Raw genomic sequence first — 6,131 nt, 5'->3', positions numbered from 1 at the left:
TCCACCTCCCAGGTTCGAGCAATTCTCCTGCCTCAGCCTCCCTAGTAGCTGGGATTACAGACATGCACCACCAAGCCCAGCTGATTTTTTGTATTTTTAGTGAGACAGGGTTTCACCATATTGGCTTGGCTTGTCACAAACCTTGTGATCTGCCCACCTTGGCCTTCCAGAGTGCTTTACAGGCGTGAACCATCACGCCTTGGCCTCCCAAAGGGATTACAGGCATGAACCATCGTGCCCAGCCTCTCCTACATTTTCTTCTAGTAGTTTTACAGTTTCTGATCTTGTATTTAAGTCTCATAGAGACTTAAAGAGCGTGGTGGCTCACGCCTGTAATCCCAGCACTTTGGGAGGCAAAGGTGGGTGGATCACTTGAGGTCAGGAGTTCAAGACCTGCCTGGCCAACATGGTGAAACCTCACTCTATGAAAAATACAAAATTTAGCCAGGCATGGTGGCATGCACCTATAATCTCAGCTACTTAGGAGACCAAGGCAGGAGAATCGCTTGAACCTGGGAGGCAGAGGTTGCAGTGAGCTGAGATCATGCCATGCACTCCAGCCTGGGTGACAAAGCAAGACGCCATCTCAAAAATAATAATAATAATAATTTTGTGTATTTATTTATTTCTTGTCTTCTTCTCTTGATAGCAAATTTTAGAAGACTGGGGCTACAACATTTTGTTCATCTTTGAATACTCAGTGCTTACAGCCATGCCTGGCACAGATCAGGGGCTCAAAAACACCCCTGGGACTTCTGCTTCCAGCCAATATGGAAGAAAAGGGACCAGATTCACCCTGACACCTGAAAGAACAAAAATATGCACAAGGTATGTGAAATGTCAGTTTCTAGGCAGTAGACTTCAGACAATGAAGGATGGGGATCTCAGGGTGGAAAACAAATAAGGTGAGCCCAGACTGTGACTGATCTACCTTTCTAACTAGAGTTTCCAGGGGTGGAGAGCCCAGGAGACTCCCTGTGTGGAGGAGATGGAATTGCAAATTAGGGAAGACCACGGCAGAAAATAGTACTGTAGGAAAGATCCTGGCCTGAGAGAGAAGGCTGGGGTGGCTCCCTGGAAATGCAGCTGTGGACTGGTAGATGTGTGTATATTAGGGTTAGTCCAAAGCCAGCGAAGAACCAGCCTAAAGAATTAGAGGGACCAGTTTTAGGCACTCATACAGAGAGAAATTACAAGGGCACAAGGACACATTTGGAGGGTATTGCCTATGTTCATGAGTTTTGGTGATGATTTCAAAATGTACACATATGTCAAAACTTATCAAATTGTACACTTTAAATAAAAACATTAAAATATTAGTATTTTAATATTATTTAAAATGCTTTTTAAAATTCACTTACTAATGAACATGGCAATAGTGAACTGCAGAGCCTGATTTAAGAACATGAATGCAACCCCAGCACACTGGAATTTTTACAAATTTTATGTTATTTTACTTTGTTTTATTTTTGAGATGGATTCTGGCCCTGTCACCCAGGCTGGAATGCAGTGGCAGAATCTCGGCTCACTGCAACCTCTGCCTCCCAGGTTCAAGAGATTCTTCTGCCTCACCCTCCTAAGTAGCCAGGACTACAGGCACCTACAACCATGTCCAGCTAACGTTTTTGTATTTTTAGAAGAGATGGGATTTCATCATGTTGACCAGGCTGGTCTTGAGCTCCTGGCCTCAACTGATCTGCCCACCTCGGCTTCCCAAGTGCTGGGATTACAGGCAGGAGCCACCATGCCTGGCCCACAAATTATATCTTAAAATGTGCACAGAGGTAACAATACTTGCAAATGTTCAATAGATTGGACTTTAGCAAGCACAGAGTTTGGAGAGGAAAATAAAACAAATAAATCATTCAACTGAAATGGGCTGGAGTAGAAGTGGGAAGCAGATTGGTCCCAAAATTAATAGAAATGAGTGAGTACCCAGCAAAATACCCAGGAAGGGCTGCCGACAGACAAGGCTAGAATTATGGAAGTCTGCCACCAGAGGTTTTATTCATCCACAGAAAAGTGAGCAGAGCAAACGCCTGTTCTTGCAAGCAAAAGAAATAGTAGCTGACTGTCCAAAGGCCTCCATCCAATCAGCTTATGTCTGGCTGGCATAGACATGCCCTTCCCTCTGGATAATGCACAGGCTTCTCAGCCAAGAAAATGTCACTATGTGGAATCAAGACACCTGGCAGTGCTACAACCACCAGTACAAAAGTCCAAGGCTTTCACATTCTTCTTAAGTGAGGAATCATTGGGGTTTTGCCATTCAAATATTTTTGCGGATCTGTTGACTCTGCTTATCTGTACTCTCAGCCACAATTAGAACAGACTGTAACACACCACACTCAGAAACTGAAAATTCTTGTCAAGGCATGAAAGATTTTTTTCAAAGCCCAACAGTTTATACATTCTTTTCAAATACACATAAAAGATATATCCACAAAAATGCCCTTGTGTTTAAGCCACAAAGGGAGTCTCAATAAATTTTGTAAAAATTGATCTCATATTGATGACAGTATAATAAAATTATAAATCTACTGAAAAAAACATATTATCCAGCCTCTAAACATTTAGAAACCTAAAAACACTGCTGGGCATGGTGGCTCATGCCTGTAATCCCAGCACTTTGGGAGGCTGAAGGGGGCAGATCACTTGAGGTCAGGAGTTCGAGACCAGCCTCCTGGGCAATATGGTAAAACCCCATCTCTACTAAAAATGCAAAAATTAGCCGGGCATGGTGGTACATGCCTGTAATCCCAGCTACTCAGAAGGTTGAGGCAGGAAAAAATTTTTTGAACTCGGGAGGCAGAGGCTGCTCTGTCATCCAGGCTGGAGTGCAATAGCGCAAACTCAGGAGCCAAAATCATGCCACCGCACACCAGCCTGGGTAACAGAGCAAGACTCTGTCTCAAAGAAGAAAAAAAGACCTAAGAACACTCTTTCTAAATAGAAAATAATGGGTTAAACAAGAAATCTAAGTAGCAACTGCAAAATATTTAGAACCAAATGACAGTGAAAGCACTATGTGTGATATGACAAAGTGGCATCTGGATGGATGTTTATAACCATGTACATTAATACGCTAGAACTGCAAATTTAAAATTTGAGAAAAGAGTGAACTAAACATTCACCTGAAGAACTTAGAAAAAGAACAACAAGACAGAGCCAAAGATCATTGAGAAAAAAATTAAAATTAAAATTAAATAGAAAAAATGCTAGAATGACCTACACAGACACAAGCTGGGTCTTTGAAAAGACATCTGAAATACACAAATTTCAGCAATTGTGATTCAGCAAAACAAAGAAGTGACAAGTAAACAATATTAGCAATGTAAAGGATGATATGCCAATGGGTGTAGCCATGATTTAAAAATCAAAAGAGATTATAGTGGACTTTATGTGCTACTAAATTTTAAATCCTAAATGAAATGCAGTTTCCAGATGTATTTATTGAATGTGGCCCAAGACAAACTTTAAAACTTAGAAACTAATTACCATAAAAGGAATTTCAATAGTAGCCAAAGGTCTATCATAAGAGAAAGAAAGAGAAAAAAGCCCCAGGCCCATAGAGTTTGACCGACAAGTTAGCCCAGATTCTTAAACAATAGACTTCTTCTTCAACAGTAAAAATAAAAAGCTACCTGACTCCTCTTGAAAAATTATGGTAATCTTGAGATCCAATTCAAATAAAGAAAGCACATGCAAGAAAATGCAAATCATACTTCACTTAGGAAAACAAATGTAGAAATCCTTCATAAAATACTAGCAAGTCAAAAGTAGCAATGTAGTAAATGGATAGTAAGTGAATAACTGGGGAGTATCTGGGGAGGCAGAACAATTTTAGAAAGAGCCCTAGACTAGGATTTTTGAGTCCTGACTTACTGGGTAAAGGTTATCAGCTTATATAACCCTCAGTTATGAGCCTCAGTTTCCAATATTACAGTTAGATAGAGCCACCATTTGTTGAGTACTTAGTCTGTCAGGAACTTTGCTGAATGCTCTACATGGATTACATTAATTTAATTCCATGATGAACACCAAAAAAAAAAAAAAAAAAAAAAAAAAATCCCTGAACAGCCAAGGCAATCATGAGCAAAAAGAATGAAGCTGAAGTTACCACACTATATGATTTCAAACTATGCCACAAAGCTGTAGTAATCAAAACAGCATAGGACTGACAAAAATAAATGAAAAAGAGAAAATAAATAAATGTTCCAACCAGTGGAACAGAATAGAGAGCCCAGAAATGAACCTATGCACATATAGTCAATTAATTTTCAACAAAGATGCCATGGATACACAATGGGAAAAGGATTATTTCTTTAATAAATCACATTGGGAAAATAAGACATCCACATATAAAAAATTAAATTGGACCCTTATCTCATATCCATATACAAAAATCAACTCAAAATGGATTAGACTTAACTATAAGACCAGAAACTGTAAAACTACTAGAAGAAAATATAGGAGAAAAACTATATAGCATTGCTCTAGGCAATGACTTTTTTGATTTGACCCCAGGAGCACAGGCAACAAAAGCAAAAATAGACAAATCGAATTACATCAAACAGAATTGTTTCTGCACAGCAAAGCAAACAATTAACAATATGCAGAGACAACCTATGGATTAAAAGGAAATATCTACAAGCCATACATCCAATAAGGAGTTAATATTTGAAATATAGAAAATGCTTAAACAAGTCAATAGCAAGAAAGCAAACAAACAAAATTGAAAAATGAGCAAGGCTGAGCATAGCAGCTCATGCCTATAATCCCAGCACTTTGGGAGGCCAAGACAGGCAGATCACTTGAACCCAGGAGTTAAAGGTCAGCCTGGGCAACATTGTGAAATCCCACCTCTACAAAAAATACAAAAATTAACTGAGCATGATGGCATGCACCTGTAGTCCCAGCTACCTGGGAGACTGAGGTGGGAGGATCACTTGAGCCCAGGAGATTGAGGCTTTAGTAAGCCGTGATCATGCCACTCCACTCCAGCCTGGATGACAGAGCAAGACCCTGTCTCAAAAACTAAAACTAAATAAATAATGGGCAAGCAACCTTTCATATATCAGTTGGCCATTCGTATGTCTTCTTTTGAGGCATTTCTCAAGACATACAAATGGCCAAAAGATATATGGAAAAAAAAAAAATGCTCAGCTGGGCGCTGTGGCTCATGCTTATAATCCCAGCACTTTGGGAGGCCAAGGTGGGCAGATTACGAGGTCAGGAGATCGAGACCACACTGTCCAACATGGGGAAACCCCATCTCTACTAAAAATACAAAAATTAGCTGGCATGGTGGCACACGCCTGTAGTCCTACCTACTCAGGAGTCTGAGACAGGAGAATCACTTCAACCCAGGAGTCAGAGGCTGCAGTGAGCTGAGATCGTGCCACTGTACTCCAGCCTGAGCCACAGAGTGAGACTCTGTCTCAAAAAAAAAAAAAAAAAAAAAAAATGCCTACATCATTAGTCACTAGGGAAATGCAAATTAAAATCACAGTGAGATCATCTGACACCTGTCAAAATGGCTATTATCAAAAAGACAAAAGGTAACAAGTGTTAGCAAGGATGTGAGGAAAAGAGAACCGTTGTACACTATTGGTAGAAATGTAAATTCGTAGAGCCATATGGAAAACTGTAGGGAGGTTCCTCAAATAACTGAAAATAAAAGTGCCATATGATTCAGCAATCCCATTTCTGGATATTTATCCAAAAAATCTGAAATTATTTTGTCAAAGAGACCTCTGCGCTCCCATGTTCACTGTAGCACTATTCACGATAGCCAGGGTATAAAACCAGACCAAGTGTCCATGACCCTTAGCTAGCTTGGCTGCAGCTTGCTTTGGCTTTCTAAAACCTGCCCCTGCCACTCCTACATAGGAGCTGCTGTGCCTGTATTTGCAGAGAACAAAATGTGCCTGTGAATTTATTCCCCACCCCTGGGCCAGTAGAAAATAAATGACAGTGCAAGTTTATAAGAACCTAGCTCCCTTGCCTCCGGGCAGGATAACTCTGAGAGGTAACTTCGACCCCTTGTGCCCCTGTGGAATCAGCCTAGGTTTTGTCCAGAATCCCATGTTGCTTGGCTTCTTTCCCTTTTTTGTCCTGCTTCTCCCACT

This window comes from Saimiri boliviensis, chromosome 12, assembly GCF_048565385.1.
Source record: "Saimiri boliviensis isolate mSaiBol1 chromosome 12, mSaiBol1.pri, whole genome shotgun sequence".
Taxonomy (NCBI): Eukaryota; Metazoa; Chordata; class Mammalia; order Primates; family Cebidae; genus Saimiri; species Saimiri boliviensis.
The sequence above is the reverse complement of the archived record's forward strand: the minus strand, read 5'-3'. Positions refer to the sequence as shown.